At 39.0% G+C, this 24,633-nt stretch overlaps 1 protein-coding gene and 1 non-coding gene across 2 annotated transcripts in view; both read right to left on the bottom strand.

The window, feature by feature from the left end:
• The window catches only part of LOC126092870 (uncharacterized), a 551,522-nt gene that overhangs the window by 378,953 nt on the left and 147,936 nt on the right, over positions 1-24,633 (bottom strand). The gene's annotated exons all lie outside the window — the stretch shown is intronic.
• Positions 16,346-16,418, bottom strand: Trnak-uuu (transfer RNA lysine (anticodon UUU)). The gene has a single exon. It is a non-coding gene; the product is annotated as a tRNA-Lys (tRNA).

The following is a 24,633-nucleotide window of genomic DNA, read 5'->3' as shown; positions in this document are numbered from 1 at the left end:
TTCACTGAGAATTTACTTTCAGGTGCAGCAATGGTTTTCCGGTTAAAGCACGCTCCATTATCAACAGAGAGATCCGAACGAGTGGAAAACAAAAAGGACTGACCTCGCGCCAGTATCAACCACTTTGAACCGTGCACCGGACTCGATACTCCGCCACATTCCGTGTAAATGTGAAAAAGGTTGCCAACACAACGGTGGATTTTGGAAGGCAGGTCTCCATTGCATCCCGATCTGGATATCGATATCGTTAGAAGGGCTCTGTGAAAATGTCGAGTCCCCGAAAGACAGCAGTGTTGCAGATGATGAAGAGACCGAAGAAAGAGACGAGAACGTAGGCCTATTGAAGAAAGACTCTTACACGATAAGGAATGTATGTCTAACCTCACAATTTGTTTCGTAAGAATTCATCTCTCCTTGAGATGTGATCACAAGTTTCTGTTCTCTCGCCACCTCCATCACTTTCTATGTGAACAAGCGCGGAACAACCCGAACCCGTACCACAACCCGCCGCCTTTAAAGGACCTCAACCGTGATGCTTTGCTTACATAAAACGTAATATACGTATAATCATGTGTAATATAATAATATGTAATCGTTTCTCAAGATTATTCGTTGAATTTCAAATTTTTTCTAACTGTACAATATCAGACTAAATGAAACAACTGGGGCTTATGTATGTCTTACAAAATGACGTCTATCTCTACACAGACGACCTAAATAATGTATACGCAGAGAACTAGGAGGAATTCACTGACAGTCTTTAATTATAAATTATGCAGAGAACTGGGAGGAATTCACTGACAGCCGTTAATAATAAATTAGAGTTTTGGAGTGGGAAAAGTGGGCTTTTGCGGAGCCAATTTTCATCTAGAGCTTTAGCCCCAACGGTTTGCGGAAAAAAATGCTTAAACAGTGAAATGGGTAGCAAATTTTATGATATTTCGTCTCCAATTCGGAGACGTTGAACTCTGTCTCGAAATCTGACACAGAGATTCTGGTCACGGGTATAGTACACCTGTGACAAGACGCAATCAAAAGGCTGCGAAGTATATATTTCAGAATTCGAATCAAGAACTGCTGCCCACATGAGTAGCTCAGGAGTAGATATCCTCGGTGTAATGACACAACTCACATCACTTAATATAGCAAGTCTTCTGGTCCAAAACGTATACCAATTAGATACCTTTCATAGTATGTTGATATAATAACTCCGTATTCAACAATAATATAAGGCGCTGGCTCGACGAAAGACCCTTATCTAAAGACGGAAACGTTGCACAGGTCACGCCAGTAGCCAAGAAAGGAAGCAGGAGTATCTGCGGAATTACAGACCAACACCACTAACGTCGATTGTTCTAACATTGTGGGTTACCTCGAAGAAAACGATTTATTGACAAACAGCCAACACGGATTCAGTAAATAAAGTTCTTCTGAAACTCAACCAGCTCTTCACTCGAACGAAGTACGAGTGCTACCGACAGAGGACGTCGAATTGATTCCATATTTCTAGATTTTCAGAAGGCTTTTGACACTGTTCCTCACAAGAGATTTCTAATCAAACTGGGTGCCTATGGAGTTTACGCTGTGCGATTATATCTGAGATTTCCTCGCAGAAAGTCACAGTACGTAGCCATCGAGCAACGCAAGTGATATTCGGCGTTCCCCAAGGAAGTGTTATGGGCCCTGTGCTGTCCCTAATCCTTATAACGATTTAGTACATAAACCTGAACACTTTAGATTGTTTGCAAATGACGCTGTCATTTACCGTTCAATAAAGTCGTTAGAAGATCAAAACCAATTGCAAAATGACTTAAGACACGATATCTGAATGTTGCAAAAATTGGCAATTGACCCTAAATAAGGAAAATTGTGAAGTCATCAACATGAGTACTGAAAGGTATCCGCTAAATTTCGATTACAAGATGAATCACATAAATCTAAAGGTTCCCAATTCGACTAAATACGACTACTTAAGATGGAACGATCACATAGATAATGTTGTATGGACGGCAAAGTTGTAAGGGGTCCTTGCCAGATAGGACCGACGGAGGACATCGACAAAGTTCCAAGAAGGGCAGCTCGTTTTGCATTGTAGCGAAGTAGGGGAGAGAATGTCACGGATATGACAAGAGAGCTGAGATGGCAATCATTGAAAGAAAGACGTTTTTTGGTGCGGTGAGATCTTTTCGCGAAATTTCAGTCACCAAACTACAGAGGGAGAAATGATGATCATAATAAAATAACAGAAATCAGGTCTCGTACGGAAAGGCTTAAGTGTTCATTTTTCCCAAGCACGTTAAGAGATTAGGTAGAGAAAATCAATGGTACTTGGCTATAACTATATTCAAAGGATCTTGAAAATTATGTTGTTATAAACGAGTGTCGTTGTAACCGAGATTCGTATTTTCAGTCTACTGTGGTGGCAAATGGGAAAGATCATATTTATTTAGCCTTGTTTTATTTTACACACTGTATTCTCTCTTAAGCTGACATTACATTCTGTTCATTACTCCATTTGCAATTTCACTTCTTCCTACCCTAACTTCATAGAACATGCTCACAATTGTAATGACTTCTAAAGCGTAGCAGGGGTAGGCAATTTCTTTTTTTCTTCTTCCTCTCTTCTTCATCTCCCTCGCTCAACTCAAGGTCCGCTTCGATTGTAACACAGCCATCATCTACCGTTGCATACATTTCATAGTCGCAGTGTTTTGAGAATGTCACAGCTGATTTCTGGCAGCAATGCAGATCATCAGTGTCATCGAAATTGTCCTCTGTTTCGGCGACATTTATTCATTCAGTTGTGATCCCCGCATGGCGGAAACAGTTCTCGATAGTTTAGGCTGTGACCCGGCTCCAACCGCTGATAATGCTGTGGCTGTATACTGTATCGCGTCCATCAGTTAATAGAATAATCCTGCTTTTTCTCAATGCGCTGTATTATTTTCCGTAATATGAGCTTACTACAGTGGCATTTCAGACTAATTCCTTCTTGGTCCGTGGGTTGCAATAAGATTGTCGTATCTGCAGGAAGAAAAACAAGCTTAATATCTCCAGCATAGAGAATGCAGGATGTGCTGGACAGTTACTTTCCATCAAAACCGATATCAGTGTAAGTGTACGAACCTTAGATAAATATTTATGGTTGGAAACGCATATCCTACCATAAACATTAAAATGAGGTCTAATAATGTATTTTACAGTTTCCACTGTTCTCAAGTATTGTTTGGGTAATGGAAATGTAACACGAGCAGAACGTGTAATAGACACAGTGACGAAGAAGAATAAACTTGAAACTCTGTTTAGTTTCTTCAATGTAACACTGGGGGGGGGGGGGGGGGGTGTTCATGGTGCTATAATATTTACGATACGTAAAAGTGACGTTCTGAATTACTATGTTTAATACAGCACCTGGTTTTCCGTACACAGAAAAATGAAGACGTAGTAGGCCCCCAGTCACCTGCCTTTGCAACACGACTAACGATGCCACCATATAAATTAAAGTGAAAGATTTTGCCGGCGACAGGGACTTTCGTAAATATGTGTTTGTAGAAATGAAGTACCAACTAAATGCCAATTTGGTTTTCAGAAAGGCTTTTCAACAGACAATGCTATATATGCTTTCACTGATCAAATATTAAATAATATCGCCCATTGGGATATTTTGTGATCCATCAAAGGCTTTTGATTGTGTGAATCATGAAATTCTTCTACATAAGCTTAAGTATTGTTGTATGAGTGGGACAGTGCACAAATGGTTTAATTCATACTTAACTGGAAGAATGCAGAAGGTTGAAATTAACAGTGCAGATAGTCTACAAAATCCAGCAGAGTCCTCTACTGGGGAAGTATCAAGAATGGTGTACCACAGGGTTCAGTATTGGGTCCCTTATTGCTCTAAATATATATCAACGACTTGCCACTCTATATTCATGAAGATGAAAAGTTAGTTTTTTTGCTGATGATACAAGTATAGTAATCACACCCAAGAAGCAAAGAATCAGCTAAGGAAATTGCAAATAATGTCTTTCAAAAAATTATTAAATGGTTCTCTGCAAATGGACTCTCATTAAATTTTGAGAAAACACAGTTTATACAATTCTGTACAGTAAATGGCATAATACCATTGATAAATATAGACTATGAACGGAAGTCTGTTGCCACGGTAGAATACACAAAATTTCTGGGTGTGTGCACTGATGAGAAATTGAATTGGAAGAAACAAATCGATGATTTGCTGAAACGGTTAGGCTCAGCTACTTATGCTATTAGGTTAATTGCAAATTTTGGTGATAAAAAAATCGTGTAATCAGAATAATAGTTGGAGCCTCCCCAAGATCACCTTGCAGACATTTATTTAAGGAACTCGGGATATTTACAGTGCCTTCGCAATACATATGTTCACTTATGAAATTTGCCATTAATAACCCATCCCAATTCAAAAATAACAGCGAAGTGCATAGCTACAACACTAGAAGAAAGCATGATATACACTATTCTGGAATAAATCTCACTTTGGCACAGAAAAGGGTGAATTATGATGCAACAAAAATCTTTGATCATTTGCCAAATCGTATTAAAGGTCTGACAGATAGCCAACCAACATTTAAAAGAATTTCTGAATGACAACTCCTTCTACTTAATAGATGAATTCTTAGATATGAAGTAGTAACTGTAAAAAAAAAAAAATCAATTATTTTGTTGTAAAGAAAACCTATGTTAAGGTGACACGTTCCACATCATTACGAAATGTCGTATTCATGATCTATGGAACCAAGATTTATGTATGTGTGTATGTATGATAGAACAGCTTGGACGAAGAGACCCCCCCCCGTCTACTGATGAAGTGAGCTGAGTTACGGATGTAATATGGGCACCTCACGTCAGCAAAGAAGCGAGATGTTTGGGTAAGTCGTGTGTAGGCGCGCTAATGTTGCTCACTATTAAATGTAACGTAACGCTTCCATTGCGGATTTTTAGATGGCCATACAGTCTTGGTGGTACACAACCATGTGGTCTTAACCTCTTGATGACCTCCTACGATAAGGAGGAGGAATTCAGTAACGCATTGGCGGTTGCTGTGTAAGAGCACAAGAGCACGTGACACCAAACTTTTGACACCTTGCGGATTTACTGCTTATTTTTCTTTAAACGTAATGTAGATGCGGTAATCTCAAATACGCGGCACTAAATCTACCGCGCTGTGCTACATATTGCTCCTCTAGACTCGGTGAAACTTGGCATCAGGGTCGTGAGCACACCTCCACTTACGCACTTTTCACTTTTCAAGGAGTTTCTGCGCAAGGGCAGTTGGCGTGACGTAATTGCCTTACGGGCCACGAATTGATTAACAATGTGCACGGTTCATGGCGTGCACTGCTAGCCCTTACCACTCAACCACTAGTTTACGTCAATGCCACTAAGCGGTAGCACACTGCAGTAGCACACACTACATACTAAAACTAGATCGGACATCAGTATAAGTTATAGCTATAGTGAGAGAAAAACCTATTTTGTGGGATACTGAATGAGATATGGTACATAAAGCTGTGGATTTTATGAGAGTAATCCATTTGAGGCGCTGAGAACCATAAAGAACATTATCGTCGATTGTGAGACTGTATTTATTCGTGCTTCTGACATCTGAATCGGTTAATTATGAAAGGGCTCTTGTCACGAAGAGTAAACTGTTAGGAAATTAAAAAAAACTGTTTATTTTCCTAATACTACTAAATACGAAAGATTTTTTATTCTAGTTATTTTGATTTTACTAACCGCTAATAATAACGATGATTAAAAAATTATGTGTTTATATTGCATGACAGTGCCTATTAAAGTTGTCTGACAAGAGTCCTTTCATAAAAAAAAGGGCTGACAAAAGCCCATTGGGAAAAAAAAGCAACGAGTGACTGAGACTTTATGAAAGCTATTTATTTTACATTAAACATTGTATGCACAACTGAGACTGGCTATAACAGATAGATGAGAATGGGTTTTAATGTACACAAATTAACATTAAAGTCTAGTATCATTAAATTTCACAGTACTTCTTCAACTGTAGGCCACTGAATCACTCGTCATAAAAGAAACCATGTTCTTCAGGGACAAACTCAACAAGCTTCTTTATATCATCCATTTTCTTTTTAAGAATAGTATTCTTTCAGTGTGTGCTTTGTGTATGGGTAGAGAAATGCATGATTGTGTCAGGATAGCTAGTTTGAATGTGTTTTAGAGGATTCCACTAATAAAAGCTGATAATGTTACTTTTACTTTACTTGACTGCTGGAACGAGAATTCATGGTAGTTAGAAATAGTAAAATACTCTATTTTTCCCTTCTTTTCAGATTTGGTTTCCTCTGAAACAGTACATGTTTTATAGAACTGAGGCCACCATTTTTTTTTAAATCCAAAATATTTTTTTAAATCAAATCAACACTAAACTTACCCTGTATCGTACACATTAATATCATTTCACATACTTCTTTTATTGTATAATATCGCTCACATTTCCTTCATTTTCTTTTGACAAAGCCAAAGATTCTGACACACAGCAGATAACAGTGGCCCTTTATAGGCAGTCTGTACACAATCTTTTTGCATCTTCCACTGTCTGTAAGAAAAAGTAGGAACCTAATCACTGCGTGACTTTTGTATTGACCTGTACAGTTATCACTGTATCGGTACAATTCATCAACATTTTCTGGTATATTATCATTGATACACTTCATCATAAAAGAGCAAACTTCCGTGCTGCCCTTTCCTGCAACACCTTGGTGGTACAAGTAAAAGGAAGCTGTGTCAGTACTGCTGTTGTGGATAAAAAATGGATAAACTGACAGCTGCCAAAGGTAGTAGACATCCTGAACCGGAACTGTGGGCAAAGAAATGTTTGCCAAGTAGTCAAAACACAAAAGCACAGCATTATCATGTCCTGCACAGTATTGTTTTGTTTCACGTAATGAAGTATAAAAGTTGTTGACCCGCCTTTTGTGCACGAGTAACTGTGCAACAGCTAATCGTTTTGCTGTATCATTAAGCTGAGGGTTTTTGATTCGTGTATTAAACATCTCACACTCACAGCAAGTGACCTTTTGTGGCCTTCCAAACCCGTAGTTAAATGTTCGTTGAAATCCTTACAATAAAAGCTATTTTTTACATAGCAACCGTGACTCTTTCTAAAACCATGTTGTTCATTTCCTGTATGTTAAGTCGTGTGTGCAAATATTGTATTTCTTTCGATGAGTGGTGACCAGTTTTTAGGGGGAATGTCTTAATGTAGTCTTTGATTTGGTCAGTATAATCTTTTGGAAAAGTCTTCTGTTGTCCTCTCAAATCGCTAGGCGACTCAGCTTTTAAAATTAGCTCTTTCAGTCCCCCATGTCATAAAAACTCAGAAACGCTTTTTTGCACACCTTAACTCGTTGTTCACCTGCCATAACGTGAAACGTAAGTGAGCTCACAGGTTCAAAGAATGTTTAGGCTTAGTAAGCTCTTCTTTGTCATCTGTGGGGTTAGGTTTCAACCTAGACCTTCTACTTTGCACTGGATGGGCTTCGATTAATGACTGATAAAATAAGTTTTGTTCATATTTGCTTGCAAAGCTTCTGCCTCTGCTAAGAATGTCAATTTGGTCCTCCTCTGAAAACTTGTTGAGACATTTCGTTCTGCACCTACAAAATGCAGAATAACTTAGTCCCATTTCTTTCAAAATCAGTTTAAAAATGTAAGACTTTAAGATATAGGCTAAGTTATGGCTCATGTAGAACAACAAAACGCAATAAACTGAAGCATAACCTACAACACAAACCTACAGAACTGGCTAGATCTAAGGTATTTCAAACCAAATAAATCAACTTACGAGCATGGTGTCCCTGTTCTTCGTGCCTGAGAAACGTCCATTTATAAATAATATACTCATCACCACGGATTATTGCTTTTTTTTATACGATTTGCTTTGTAGACCTCGATCATGCGAACTCCTCTTTTACGTTTATTACCTTCCACGTCGTCATTACCAGTCTCTGACTTTTTTTTAGGAGCACACGAAATCGTCTTAACAACTTTTAAATTTATTTTCGGTTAAAGATATCACTTGAAACTAACCTACAACAATAGCAATCACAATGAAGAAAGAGGAATAGAACTGTACACTGTGCGGCTGGTCCCGGCGGAGGTTCGAGTCCTCCCTCGGGCATGGGTGTGTGTGTTTGTCCTTAGGATAATTTAGGTTAAGTAGTGTGTAAGCTTAGGGACTGATGACCTTAACATTGAGTCCCATAAGATTTCACATACATTTGAACATTTTTGAACTGTTCACTACACAGACAAGTAAACAGAAACAGCTGGTTGTCAGACCACTGCTCCCAACGATACTTTATTTTAGAAAGGGCTCTTGACATTGACATGACCCCTTTTCATAACTAGACACATTTTTGCGATGGCTGTATCTAGAAAAGTATTGGTTCGAGAAGAGACCTTTCATAAGTAAACGATGCATGGATGTTGGCACAATACATTTTCATGACAAACTCGTATTTGAAAAAAAAAATTGACATGAGCCCTTTCATAAATAACCGATTCATCTGTTGATCTTATGGTATTTGTACTGTAGGCCCACATTGTACATATAGGGTGATTCACGAATATATGCAAATATTTTAATATGTTATTCTACAGTAAAGCTAAAGAAAAAAGTTCACATAAACATAGGTCCGGAAATGTTTAGTTACGAGGTTACGGCTAATAGAAGATTCTGCCTGAAATTTAGAACTTCACTAATATGAAGGCATCGCAAAACTGAATGAGGTTAAAGAAAGCACGATTTCCATTTATTTTGTTGTTATTGATCTGGTGAATCTAATGAAACATGTCCCAGACGTGTGTCTGCAGTATTTTTCCAGAAAATCCAGAGAAGCAAAGAACTAATTTCGTAAAATTTTTTATTACTTCTCGACCCAATTTGTTTTTTAAATTCCAGACAATTGCACAAAGTTTTCAACAGAGGTTTTAGAGATTTTAATTTTCGAAAAATGACCATAATAATAACGTTAACTGAAGCTGTATGAATGTGTCAGATAATCTGCTTTTATTAATACATGTTAAACAGAAAAAAAACAATCTCAGTGTTAAGGAAGTTGTACAGTGTACATATCACTTCACAATATATTCAAAATAATTTTTCAAAAATGTCTCCACCGAGTTCAATGCATTTAGCTGCACGTGTATGAACAGATTTTGTTGCTGGAAATTGCGCTGCAGTGTTGCATGTGAGTCTGCTTCAGACCATGCGTGCTCATTAAGTAAACTGTTTACACCATCTCGAGTAAACTATGGCTCATCAGTAAATAAAATGTATTTGTGTAACTGTCGATCTGTATTTAACCAGTTGCACAACTCCAAGCAAAGGGCAGGATATCTCGCGGATGTAAATGATGCGCTTTTTGTTTATGATAAGGATACAGATTATTGTACTTCAGTGACGCAATACCTTAGATTGTGCGATGCGTAATCGTTGAGAGATACGTCGTGTACTGGTACCCGGGCTACATTGAACAGCATCCATAATATCATCATCGTTTTCATGTGTCGAGTGATCGTACTGATTATGAACGCTATGTAGGTCACACGTCTCCCGTAACATTCGAAATACTCCACTGATAGTTCGTGTATTCGGAATCCTCCGAGTTGGATAACGTACGCGATATTCGTTAACCGCAGCCGTAGCATTACCATCACATTTGCCGTAAATAAACACCATATCGGCGTATTTCTATGTCGCAAATTTGAAAGGCACCCCTATTTCATAAATAATCTACAAACTACGACAGTTACTATGGGATTTCACTTAAAGATACTGTTGCTGTTATATTCTTTCACTGAATAATACAGAAAACTAACTCGTTTAAGTTTAGGAAACGACTGAAACAACTCACTAACGATTGCCAACAAATACATTCTTAATTGAAAGTAAACAAATTTACTTGTATAATAATCTTTGCTTCTCTGGATTTTCTGGAAGACTACTGCACACACGTCTGGGCCATGTTTTATTAGATTCGCGAGACCAATAACAACAAAATAAATGGAAATCGTGCTTTTCTTTAACCTCGTACAGTTTCGCGATGGCTTCATATTAGCCGGACCCATGTTTGTATTAACTTAATTCTTTAGTTTTACTTGTACAATAACATATTAAAAATCTTTGCAGATCTTCGTGAATCACCCTGTTATTTGAACATCACGAAAAGATGTCTCATTGGTTTCTCTGATATTCACTTAAATAGAAAGGGGGGGGGGGGGGCGGTGCTTTGGCCCTTATGGCTCTCAGCGCCTAATTTGACCTTATTGGAAGATAGTATTACTACTTCTGCAAACGACAGTTTGTGTTTTGAGTTGATTGTCTAATGTGCGGGAATCGGCTTTCACGTGGAGTTTCAACATGAACTCTGTTGAACCTGTATTAACCGCTAACAGAAAATAGAATTACTAGGAAAAAATAGCCGCAAAGAAACTAGGGCATTCCAGACCAGATTCGTCGTCTGAGAAAGTAACGAAATGAAATACGCTTCACTTCAAGCGAACATTTAACAATGAAGTGTATAATGAGCGTAAGTCGTTATGTGGGTGCTGTAGCGGGACTTCGAATTTCGCCGCGCTACAATCGTTCCCTCAGATATAAATTATACCGTCGCAGCTGTATGAGCGCGCGACGACAGAAAAAATATATAAGAAAAAATGAAGGTACAAAAATTATAACGCTTTTTGTATTCTACCCGCTTTTGTCTCTTGAGAGCGGAAGCTTAACTTACTTATTAGCTAGTCGTGGTCGGATTAAGACGAAAAAACTTATTGATGTGCAGACGTATTATGGAAGTTTGTATGAAATTTAGAGGATGGAAACAACAACGTAAAATACATTGCATTCAATATCAAGATGGTTTTAATTTGTATACATTAGTAATTCCTGGACAATGAAATTTATTGGAAGATTTCGGAGCAGCTACGACTTTTCACGCAGAAATGAAGCAGGAGATTTTTGGAGAACAAGACCTGGGCGCCGCACGAGAGAAGACATGTTAACATGGTAAAGAATGAACTCTTTATGTACGCCATTTCCCCCTGTTAATCACATTTTGTTATTCCCTGTTCTCTTTCAAATAATTTTTGTAGTGGAAATTGGTTTGACTTTTGCTCAGAAACGCCACAAGGGGCACCCCAACAATAGCTTTTCCGAATCACGAAGTCCGATAACTTTTCTGTAATACGAAGTCCAATTTGAATTTCATTCTTTCCCTTTATCACGGTCATTAACGATTTTAAAACCCCCTTTTTATTCACAATTTCCTCCCACATTTTCAACCTTTTCTTTTATCCTCTTTTTTCCTTTTTTATTAATCACTACAACTGGCGACCGTGACAGTTCCTGATTTTCAGCCCTGAAGTTAATTCGTTGACTAATACATGAGTTTGGGATGTTGTACATTTGTTCGAAGAAACAGCAAAGCACGAAAACTCCCACATACACAAATAATGCGAAACGGAGAGTAGTGAAAGCTTAAACATTTTTTCGTTCTTGCCTTAAACTGTACTAAATTACGTACAAAACAATAAAATTCCACAAAAACAATTCTTCCTTTTTTCAGACAAGTTCTGCACATTATTATTATTATTATTATTATTATTTCTCTCTTTTCTCAGACGTTGTGTCTGGTCAAAAATGGAAAGTGACGCGGACCTTGATCAAGCGTGACTTCCTTTTAACTGTACGGTATATGTTATATTGCATTTAGGAACTTTCGGGTAATTGAACATGTATCAATAATTACGGATTTCTGTAGTTGTATATATAAGTTTGGATGTAGCTGTATTGCGTTGATGTACTGGTGGATATTGTGTGGTATGACTCCTGTAGTTGATAGTGTAATTGGTATAATGTCAACTTTATCCTGATGCCACATGTCCTTGACTTCCTCAGCCAGTTGGATGTATTTTTCAATTTTTTCTCCTGTTTTCTTTTGTATATTTGTTATATTGGGTATGGATATTTCGATTAGTTGTGTTCATTTCTTCTTTTTATTGGTGAGTATGATGTCAGGTTTGTTATGTGGTGTTGTTTAATCTGTTATAATGGTTCTGTTCCAGTATAATTTGTATTCATCATTCTCCAGTACATTTTGTGGTACATACTTGTATGTGGGAACGTGTTGTTTTATAAGTTTATGTTGTAAGGCAAGCTGTTGGTGTATTATTTTTGCTACATTGTCATGTCTTCTGGGGTATTCTGTATTTGCTAGTATTGTACATCCGCTTGTGATGTGATCTACTGTTTCTATTTGTTGTTTGCAAAGTCTGCATTTATCTGCTGTGGTATTGGGATCTTTAATAATATGCTTGCTGTAATATCTGGTGTTTATTGTTTGATCCTGTATTGCAATCCTTCCGTCTCATTGTATATATTGCCTTTTCTTAGCCATGTGTTGGATGCGTCTTGATCTATGTGTGGCTGTGTTAGATGACACGGGTGCTTGCCATGTAGTGTTTTCTTTCTCCAATTTACTTTCTTCGTATCTGTTGATGTTATGTGATCTAAAGGGTTGTAGAAGTGGTTATTAAATTGCAGTGGTGTAGCCGATGTATTTATAAGAGTGATTGCTTTGTGTATTTTGCTAGTTTCTGCTCGTTCTAGAAAGAATTTTCTTAAATTGTCTACATGTTCATAACGTAGGTTTTTTATATCGATAAATCCCCTTCCTCCTTCCTTTCTGCTTAATGTGAATCTTTCTGTTGCTGAATGTATGTGATGTATTCTATATTTGTGGCATTGTGATCGTGTAAGTGTATTGAGTGCTTCTAGGTCTGTGTTACTCCATTTCACTACTCCAAATGAGTAGGTCAATATTGGTATAGCATAAGTATTTATAGCTTTTGTCTTGTTTCTTGCTGTCAATTCTGTTTTCAGTATTTTTGTTAGTCTTTGTCTATATTTTTCTTTTAGTTCTTCTTTAATATTTGTATTATCTATTCCTATTTTTGTCTGTATCCTGGATATTTATAGGCATCTGTTTTTTCCATCGTTTCTATGCAGTCACTGTGGTTATCCAATATGTAATCTTCTTGTTTAGTGTGTTTTCCCTTGACTATGCTATTTTTCTTACGTTTGTCTGTTCCAAAAGCCATATTTACATCATTGCTGAATACTTCTGTTATCTTTAGTAATTGGTTGAGTTGTTGATTGGTTGCTGCCAGTAGTTTTAGATCATCCATGTACAGCAAATGTGTGATTGTGTGTTGGTATGTTCCAGTAATACTGTATCCATAATTTGTATTATTTAGCATGTTGGATAGTGGGTTCAGAGCAAGGCAGAACCAGAAAGGACTTAATGAGTCTCCTTGGTATATTCCACGCTTAATCTGTATTGGCTGTGATATGATATTATTTGAATTTGTTTGGATATTAAGTGTGGTTTTCCAATTTTTCATTACTATGTTTAGGAACTGTATCAATTTATGATCTACTTTGTATATTTCCAATATTTGTAGTAACCGTGAGTGGGGTACACTATCAAATGTATGCGTAGTGTAGCGACCTTTGTTTAGTTTTAGTTTGATATGTCACCTCTGCATCTATTATCAGTTACTCTTTACATCCTCGGGCTCCTTTGCAACAGCCTTTTTGTTCTTCATTTATAATTTTGTTCTGTGTTGTATGTGTCATTAATTTCTGTGTAATGACTGAAGTTAATATTATGTATATTGTTGGTAGGCATGTTATGGGGCGATATTTAGCTGGGTTTGCTGAGTCTGCTTGATCTTTAGGTTTCAGATAAGTTATTCGGTGTGTAAGTGTATCAGGGAATGTGTATGGGTCTGCAATGTAACTGTTAAATAATTTAGTTAGATGTGAATGTGTTGAGGCGAACTTCTTTAGCCAGAAATTTGCTATTTTATCTTTTCCAGGGGCTTTCCAATTGTGAGTAGAATTAATTGCTTGGGTGACTTCATGTTGCAAAATTATCACTTCAGGCATTTGTGGTATCATCTTGTATGTATCTGTTTCTGCTTGTATCCACCATGCATGCCTGTTATGTTGTACCGGGTTTGACCATATGTTGCTCCAGAAGTGTTCCATGTCTGTTATGTTTGGTGGATTGTCTATTTTAATGTGTGTGTTATCTATTGCCTGGTAAAATTTCTTTTGGTTTGTGGTGAATGTTTGGTTTTGTTTCCTTCTGTTTTCACTTTTTTGTATCTTCTAAGTCGTTTGGCCAATGCTTGTAATTTCTGCTTCTTTTCATCTAATTGCTCTGTCGCTTCTTGTTGTGAGATTTTACCTAACCTTTTTCGTTTTTTGTCCGATATTTCATTTCTTATAAATTGTGTTAGCTGTCCGATATCTTTTCTCAGTTTTTCTATTCTGATCTGTAGCCTATGTTGCCATGCTGGTTTTGTGGGTTTCTTCTGTGTGTTGGTTGGTTCTGATCTCTGCCTAGTGTGTATATTTGGTGTAGTGAGTGCTCCTATATAAACCAGTAGTTGTAACTCTTCCATAGTTGTGTTTTCATTTATTTTGTTGTGTATGATTGTGTTGATAGTTTTTATTGTTGTTTCGACTTGTGGGTTATTTGGCGGTCTATGCAAGAATGGTCTAATGTCTGTATTTGTGTCTTTGTATTCTATATATGTCATCTGAAATTTTTCTTCAATATGTAACATGTGTGTCACTTCGTGTTCTATTTGTGCTTGTTCTGGTGGTTGTCTTAAGATTTCATTTTCCTCTGATTGTTTAATTGATGCGTGTTGTTATTTCTTTGTTTCCTCTGGGGTGTTTGAGTCCATTACTGTATTTTCTTCTTCTTCTGACTGCACATTATTTTGTTCCAGTATTTGTTGTACTTGTTGTTTGATGTGTTCTAATTCTGACTGGTATCCTGTTATTTTTCATTATTACACGGATCTGATCAGCTAGTCGTTGTTCTGTTAAAAATTTTAATTCTGGGTATCTGGTAATAAATGTTGTGTATACTTGTGATCTGTATCCAGTTGTGTTGGTTCCTAGGTTTGTTGCTTGGTAATAACAGAACATGAGGTATCGATTAACTTCATCTGACCATCTCATCCTCTGTCTTTGTTTTACCCTTTATTATTATTATTATTGTTGTTGTTATCGACTGCGGCTGAAGTTGTATAAATACGTTTACGAATATAAATGTTATACAGCAGATGCTAATAATTTCACACTACCATATTTATCTGAATTTAAAAAATTGTGGACACGAGCCGCCGGAGCAGTAGCGCATAAGTTTTCTGTTGCACTCGTCTTGTTGAGCGCTGCATAGGGGTTGTGGTCCGTCTGTCAACTTAAATTCACAGTTCAATTGTAGTCTGAAAGTGCTCCGAAGAACCCTGTGCCATGCACTCAAGTGTTAATTGCTGAGTAGTCATGCAGATGTGAGTGTAGTTTCTGAGTTATAAGCGAAAAAACCGCCAAAATGAGATTTTTACCCTTTTTACATTTTTTTGATGTTGGCCCACTAAAATTTTTCGCAAACCTCACACTGGGATTATGCAAGGCCCAACCCACCCAGTAAAGAATAAAGTAAGATATAAAATAAATAAATAAATAAATGAAACGGAAGGAATCAAAACCACCCAGCTTTGCTGGTAAAAACATTAATCTGACTCGAATCAAGTGTGCTTTATGGGAAGGTACAGTGCTTGACTGACTGTAGTTACAAAAGCGTTTAGATGACTGTCAGCGCGCTCTACCCCCGACTGCTGCAAGCACCTCTAGTCGCTGCCATGTGCTGCTATCTGCCGGCGACACCGCGAACTCCCAACATTCGAACCTAACCTGCGCCAAGTCGCATTGCAGTGTGCAAGTGCTGCGCTCTACGTCCAAGCAGTGAAGTACAATGATAGCCATGATCAAGTTTCTCGTATCCACAAACACTTATTTCTGTAGCGTAAGCACATAATTATAGGGCTCTAAACAAAGGTAACATTTTAACCATATTCATGAAATCCGACAGTAACCGGAGGATACGTCCCTTAAACTATGGCTGTATGTTAAGCTGAAAGTATAAAATAATACTGCTCACCTGTAAATAACAAAATATACTGCATTGTTCATTACCTCAAAATTTCGGGTGTTCCAAACAGTCAGTTCAGCTCGGCTGATATTGATAAATGTTCAACTTCAACAACCTACTACTAGGAAATGTTTTATGGTTTGTTTCAATTAGAGAGCATAAATTAAATAGGAAAAGAAATAAGAAGAAATTTTGAAGATTTTTATAGTTAATTCGTACCGACGAATGAAAAATATTTGAAGAAAAAAAAAAAATAACGCCCGAACAGGGACTCGAACCCTGGACCCTTAGGTTAAAAGCCTAATGCTCTACCGACTGAGCTATCCGGGCTCAGCGGCTACTCGCCGAACTAAACATATTATAACATTCCAGAGAAAATTTTTTTTTTCTGTTACAACCAGTTTCTCAGAATAGCAAGGTAGATATTGCGACTTTTATAGGGTATTAAGGATGAATGAATACATACAATTGTACTTCACTGGCCCTGAGCTCCATTCAAGGCCATATTCGCTATAAGTAAAAAACAATAATCCGACTGAAAGAAGTTTTCCGCAGGACAACACGCATATTTTGTATCAAATTTTATACGTACTTTGACTACTGTAGAGTTCATATCTATCGCATTTATTCTGGCCTACAAACTTATCTTCTTTATCTTTTTTCCGTGCCGAATAGCTCGAACGATTCTGAAAACATTTTTCTCCCTCTTTTGCGGGAGTCAAACATTTTCATAGATAGTACGATACCAGGTGCGAGCAAATGGCGGTCCGGGCTTTTGTGTGGATCACCTCGATAGTAAGAATTTTTACGTAACAATTTATACCTATCCTGAAATGCAAAGTCAACTAATGTATGCAATCGTTTTAAAAGGTGTGGTTCTCCGCCAACGTTTGTTTCTACATAGGGCCCCGAGCCAAAACTATTGCCCACCCCCTGTACTATTACAACAGTTTCCAGCCTGTATCTGTGCGGAAAAAAACTGAACGTATAGAATTTCCCACTCGAGGAGCGGCAGTATAAGCAAAATAATGGTAAAACGATGACTACGCAAATCACTTGAAATTTGCATCGTGTTCAGTGCTGTGTATGCTATTTTCCTTGCAAGCATTACCACCACATATTTTGTCGGCCGTTATAAGTCTACAGCGCCGTAGTAAATACTCATTTTCTCGTTCATATTAGGATCTCCGTTGCCAAACACACGGTTCCTGCACCTACACTGACACTAGTTTTGATGTAAAATAAAAAATTATACATTTCACTTTATAATTAATTACTCCACAAAATGCTTAATATTCCACAGAAAAGTAAGGTTAGCTTATTTCATCAAAATATTAGTGGACTGAGTAATAAGGGAGAAGAGCTGCTTGTCTGTTCGGAAAATTTAGGGAGCTCTGAAAACACAGACATCCTGTGCCTGTCCGAGCACCACATAACCACAGGGTTAGGTAACTTACATATAGAAGATTACACTCTAGCAGCTGTTACTTTGCTACTTGCCAGACAGCAACTAGGAGTTAATAGTCTGTGGTGACTTCAATGTAGTTTTTCTAAAAGGATTCTGATAGTCCAACAGGGGTGCATAAAGACAGTAGGGCACTAAAAATTATTCCAATCCATTGCAGCAGTGTGATACAGTAACCAGTTTCGAATGTATTCCAGAATATAAGTAATTTCACAACCAACAATGTTTATATTCTGAAATTAAATACGACCCTAACAGATAATGTTTTCTTAAATTGAGCTTCATCAAAGAAAACAACTGCTTACCCAGAAATAAATGCTCTCTCTGATTATGATGCACAGTTCATTAGGATACGTAACAAAGTGCCTTGTAGTACAGATACTCCTCAGTGGAAATCAGTTAGAATAATTATGGACCCCAGGACAAATGTTTTTAAGAACAGTTTACACAAAGTGACATTGGATATAATTTGTAATGAACCAAGTGCCAATATTACAATTTAATCTATTAAATAATAAATTCATATCATTAGTTGAAGATAGCTTTCCACATAAGCTAAACAAAAAGGACTCTAAAAGTCATTTAAAAACCCATGGTTCACTAGAGGGATTACAGTATGCTGTGACAGGAAATGTATCTTTTGACAATGACAAATAGGGATCCTGCAGCAGTTCCACACTACAAAAACTACTTAAAATAACTAAGAAATATCACTAAAAATCAAAGAAAATGCACATAATTCAGAAATCAGTATTTCTGACAACAGACTTAAGGCTATATGGAATTTGTTAAACAAGAGACAGAACATCACCACCACTTAAATGAATGGAAAGATTATAAATGGCGAGTCACAGACAGCAAATGTATTTAATAATTATTTCTTAAATATAGTAGAAAGTATAGTGACAATTCAAGGACAAAATCACAGCAATATGTTGAAAATGAAAGTTTCATTAAATTCAATCATAGGAGCGTATCACAAACTTGTCCTTCTGAAATTAAAATTACACATTCTCTCAAAAATAGAAGCTCATCTGGTTTTGATGGTGTTTCCAACTGAGTGCTAAAAATTGTTCCATGTAATAAGCACAGTCTTATTTGACATATTTTGTGCCAGAGAGACTGAAATATGCCATTGTTAAACCCTTTTTTAAGAAAAGTGATGAGAGATGTCAATAACTACAGACCTGTTTAACTGCCGTCGTCATTCTCCAAAATTTTTGAGAACAGGATGCATTTCAGAATAGTATCTCACCTTAGCAACAACAGCATCGTTAGCAAATCACAGTTTGGGTTTCAGAGGGTTGCTGTACTGAGAATGATATTTACACGTTCATTCACCAAATTTTGCAAGCATTAAATAATAAAATAACGCCAGTTGGACTTTCCTGCTACTTCTCTAAGGCATTTGACAGTGTGAATCATAGCATTCTTCTACATAAATTGCAGTTTTATGGGATTGGTGGTATAGCCAACTAATGAATATGTCATATCCAACCAAAATAATGCAGAAAGCTGTACTTAGGAATTAAATCAATACAGTCCAGGGACATAATACTTACTGGGGAAAAATTACGTATGGGGTTTTTCAATATTATATCTTAAGTCTACTACAGTTCTTCATACATGTAAACAATCTTCAGTCAGTAAATAACAAGCAGAATTAGTTCTCTTGCAGATGACACTAGTGCTGTAATCGACCCAAGCATGCGTACAGAAACAGAAGAAATGGTAAGTAATGTTCTAAGAAGTATCATTGACTGGTTTTTTGTGAATGGTCTCACCACCCATTTTAAAAAGGGGTAACTCGTCCTTAAGAAAACTGTGAAAAAACTTGCTGTAAGAATAATATGTGGGACTCACACATGATCATCTTGTAGACTTCTGTTTAAGTAGTTTGATATTCTGACTACTGCTTCGCAGTGTATTTATTCCCTCATGAAATTTGTTATAAATAATCCACTGCAGTTCAAAAGGAAGAATGAGGTACATAATTACAATACCAGAAGGAAAAAAGACATTCGTTACTCCACACTAAGATTGTCTTCGGCACAGAAAGGAGTACACAAAGCTACAAAAAACTTTTTTGATCGATTACCCTGTGATATAAAATTTCCGACAAGTAAAATCTGATAAATTGAGAAAGTTTCTCCTTGACAACTCAATCTATTCGTAGAAGAATTTGCCTTACCGTAACGTGGAAAAAGGGGTGGGTAGGAACTGCTACCTCTGAGTTGTATATCTTTTTTCTTTTTGAAAACCTCCACGCCGCGTCGTCCATAGCTTTGTAACAATCTGCGACAGGGCGCCGTGAAGAGCTTCCTCCTGATAATCACACAGAAAACGGAAGATTTGTCTTCCATCCACTCCCGCGCGAGAACGAAATTGTCAACTGTCTCCAAACCAAATCATCAGCCTTTTAATTTTCCTATGCCCTAATGGCAGTAGGGGTCATACCAATGATAAGTCGCAAGCATTACTCGTTTCGCGAAAGTGTAACGAATAGTCAAACGAAAACGGGACAGATGGAATAAAGATATTAAACTGTTTATTACTTTGTTTAGCTTATGTGGAAAGCTATCTTCAACTAATGATATGAATTTATTATTTAATAGATTAAATTATAATATTGGCACTTGGTTCATTACAAATTATATCCCATGTCACTTCGTGTAAACTATTCTTAAAAACATTTGTCCTGGAGTCCATAATTGTTCTAACTGTTAACGCATTTATCCTACTATGAGACATGACGGTCACTGTCTTCGTGGAAAAACGTACCCAGACGTGCACCTGTTCGTACGTGCAAATAGATGCCTTTCTTCAGGGCTCCAAAAATATGGAAATCGCACGGGAAGAGATCGGGAGTGTAAGGAGGATGTGTACAACATCCCTGGGCGTCTGAACCACGCTGTACAAGTTTCCTTACATACCTCCACACACAGTCCCGAGGTCTCCCCACACAACTTCCATATTCTGGAACCCCGAAGAAAGACACTTGCGGCCGTCTATTTGCTTCGGACGGAGAGGTGCACACCTCGCTACAGTCGGTTTTCCGTAGGCAACCGCGAACGTTTTTTCACGAAGGCGCCGACCGTCTTGTCTCACAGAGGAATAAATGCGTTAACGGTAACTTTTGAAATACTCAACAGTTCATTTCCTCTTTTCCCTCTGTCTCGTTTTCATTTGACTGCCCTTACGCCGTGTCCAGCCACATTAATGTGCCACCTGTCAAAAAATCTCAGTAACGACCTTTTGCAGCGCATGCCGTTGCGACACGAGCAGTGAGGTTCTGGGAGGTGCCGACAGGGATGTCGCGCCACAACTCCAGCCAGTGCCGTGCTAGGTTTCTCGTTGAGGATCCGTGTCGCGAACAGCCCAGTCCAGATGGTCCAGCAGATTCTCGATTGCGAGGCGAGACGAATACGGTAAACTCGTCCTGGTGCTCTTCGAACTACTCACTGCCGTGCTGGTAGTCACTGTGCCGAGGAAAAACGAACTGCTTGTGGAGGCGGACACGGCGCCCAACGATTGATGCATACTTTTGCTGACGTATTTTGCCTTCCAGAATGAAGAGATCACCCAGGGATTCCCCACACCGTACCGCACGCAGTTTGTTTGCTTTCAGATGTTTCGTGGCGTACACGCCAATGGCTGGCTGTCCTCGCCGATGAACATCTGTCAGCGTGTTTGTTGCGGAGGCCCGTAGTCAGAAACCTTCCCTGAACAGTCGTCGATGAGATACTGTCAGTAGCGGTCAGTTTGTCAACAGTTTTGCGTCTATTCCCCCGTTCAAGTCTCGCAGCCGTCTTTCATCCCTGTCATCCATGACCTACGGTGCACCACCGTTACCTCGGCGCCGCTTTTCGTTAGCGCCATTTCGCCGTGCACGGTATACGTTAACCGTGGCGCCACGCGAACAGTTTACGAATGTAGACGTTTCGGAAGTGCTTCCACCCTCGATCACACTCTTTAGGACTCAGATACATCGCCCCGATTCTGCATTACGAGGACGACTGCACTGTTTTCCGCGTTCCCCCGTCCACGCCACTGCTAGTGCTGCCACCTACCCTGTTTGAGTTGTTACTGCACGCCGAGTTGAACGTAGACGGCGGTCACTCGGTCGTATATATGAACACGAACTGACGAAATGTTGCTGAATGTAATTTTCGAAAATCCAGTGGAGCAGTGTTCTCTTAACTGTATGTTCATGTGATCTTACACGTGTTTTAAGGTCGGAACTAATAGATGCGACAAACAGACAACAAAGCTTAAACGATCGTACGGTTTGAGTGAACTGCCGACCAGTTATTCCGGTCCGTCAAGCCCCCCCCCCCCCCCCCCCCTGTCCCGGCACCTACCGGTGTCTGTGTCTTCCGGTATTCGTCTATCACTGCAATGACGAAGTCAGCCCAACTTCTCTGGAAGCTGAGCTACCGACAGCAGTAAGTACAGCTTCGGGCGTATTTTACTAGCGCCTATGCAACGTTGGACTCATGTAGTGAATTGTGTGTTGGAACGTATGTACGGAACATTCAGTTTCCTCACTTCACACTACGTATTCGGTGGAGGATTCGGCCGGGCTTACAGTTCCGGCAGTGCTGTAACAAATATGTAACGTTCTTGTCCTACAGTGGAAAATCTAGGATGGCGTTATGAAAGGACAGACGGGTACTCAGCATATAGTGGAAATGTTTGAGTCGCACACAGGCATAACAAAAAGACTGCTAAACAAGTAAGCTTTTGGCCAAAAGGACACACACACAGCCACTGTCTCTCGCTGCCTATGGTCTCGGCAGCCAGACAGTGGTCATGCGTGTATCAGTTGCATTTGCGTGAATTTGCGTTGTCTAATTCAAAAAATAGCCTTTTGGCCAAAAGTTTACTTGTTTAGCACTCTTTCTGTTGTGCGTATCTGCCACTCAATATTTCCACTGTACGGTGAGTAGCAGTGTATGCCGTCGTTCTTCTCCATGCTTAAGGAACGTGTTCAAAGTATCCAATTTTGCTTTCCTTAGCCTTTTCAGGAGACAGCATCAAGGATCCACAACTAGATGAGCAAAATACATCACCATACAACAATTTATTCCGAACTACACCAGCAACGAGTGACAGACGGACTAATTTCACCTATCGATATCGACGAGTTAGGGCGGCGTCGGTTGGATTCTGTAAGCTTTTGGAGGACGAACTTTGCTTCAAGCCCTGATAATCATCCTGTCGTCCTGGCATTTCGCAAGAATTTTGACGACGACAAACCTCTGTCTTTAATAGCACGGTACGCGAAATAAGTTCAGAATGCTACCGGACGTATCTACGAAGTAATTTCATACATATCAGAAACAGTAATGGTGCTATCGCACTTCTGGAGCTGCGCCCGACACAAGTTTTGATCTGAATGCGCCTCCTCATTGTGCAGGACGCACAGAGTTGTACACACTATTAAACGTTCTTCAGTCCAGTCACCGGCAGGTACTAGATTAATTATATGACGACGTGGGAGCTGCATGAACACGCACTAAAAGTCATACGACTTGCCATCACTGTGATTACACCGCTACGGCCATTTAAATAACGCGAACAAATATGGAGCCGTGGGCTGTGCACAGCTGCAGTGAATCCTTTGGAGGGAAGGTGATCCTCTGCCCCTGGCCGAAGCTACCCCTCTCCTTTTTCCTGCAACTTTTTCCTACACAGATTTAGCAATTCTTTTTAATTTTTTAAGTATGTTAAATAAAAATAAAGCCCTACAAAATCAATCACCCTTACACGTTTGATACAAGAGCTACACAGGTTAAACACTGAGCACAGCGATTAGCATACAAACTTCGCTGTTCCGCTGTTTTGCATGTTCTAGTGTTTCATTTGCGCTACGGTAACATCAAAACGTAGACCACATATATAAGGCCTGCATCCGTCAGCCTAACAACGCCAGATGTAATAGCAATGCTCGCTGACCTTCGATACCCACAGAAAAGCAACAAGTCCTCCATTCTTGAATACAAGCGGGAAGTGTAGGCGGCAGCTACGTGAATAGGCCCTGGGACAGGCAGCTTCTCGTAGGCAGAAGACGGGAACTGTTTCTTTTTGTCAGTTTTGCGCCCCGTCTGTGGCTGTGCCTTCAGCGATGGCCTATCTCGTTACCCCCCCCCCCCCCCAACCTCCTCCTCACAACCGGTATAGCCCTGCTTTGGAGCTGTTCGGTCTGCAGAAAATTCGTCTGTGAAGGATGTAAGCAGTTTTGTTCGTCAGTCCAGCGTTAGTTCTTCATTCGGCTGCCCCGTTGGTCTAGCAACAGCTGCCGGAATAGCTTTGAGTTCTGTTGCGTAATCAATACAGAATCTAACAGGTACGCCATCCGGTCCAGCGGCCTTGCCGCTGCAGTGTGTTATTCCGTAGTTCGTTACAGTAGATGGATTTTTCCGTCGCAGTTTGGTAGAAAAATTTCTTACTTATAGCTGAAATCATACTCTGGTAATTAACTCACGTCTGTATCAGCACTTTTGCAACCGTATGACGCTTACAGAAAATCTGCATTCGTATCATACTCTTGCTAAGTCTGTATTAAAACTCTTAGTAGACCCAAGGTGCGCAAGTTTACGTCTGAATTACCCTCTGGTCAGTGAATGCTTTTTCTGGATTACATACCAACTATTATTTGCTCGTACCAACCCTAAATCCCAGCTGAGAAACTTTGTCCACGTGGCTTTGTAAAAAAAAAAAAAGGCACCGAAGCTAAAAGTTAATTCTCGCACGGGCGAAATACTAAGACTAACTCAGAATTTAAATCGACTTCTCTTCACTCGGAAATCTTGCGACAGAAGCGACCAGCACACACAACGTCTTGTCATAACTTTTTTTCTTCGTACCTTTTGACGACTCTAATGTCAGACACAACAAAGGTTCGTAATGCGTCCTACCAACGACCTATTTCAGAGACTTGTCACTTCCTGGCAGATTATAGAACTCGGTGGCGGAACCCTGCTTCTCACGGACAACGCAGTTACCAGCTGAGCTGCCTTGGCACTACGCACGGTCCGCCTTCACAACTTTATTACCAATTCCAAACTCTGCGGAAGG

Source organism: Schistocerca cancellata, chromosome 1, assembly GCF_023864275.1.
Source record: "Schistocerca cancellata isolate TAMUIC-IGC-003103 chromosome 1, iqSchCanc2.1, whole genome shotgun sequence".
NCBI classification, from domain to species: Eukaryota; Metazoa; Arthropoda; class Insecta; order Orthoptera; family Acrididae; genus Schistocerca; species Schistocerca cancellata.
Note: the sequence above shows the minus strand (reverse complement) of the source record. Positions and strands in the feature narration are given on the sequence as shown.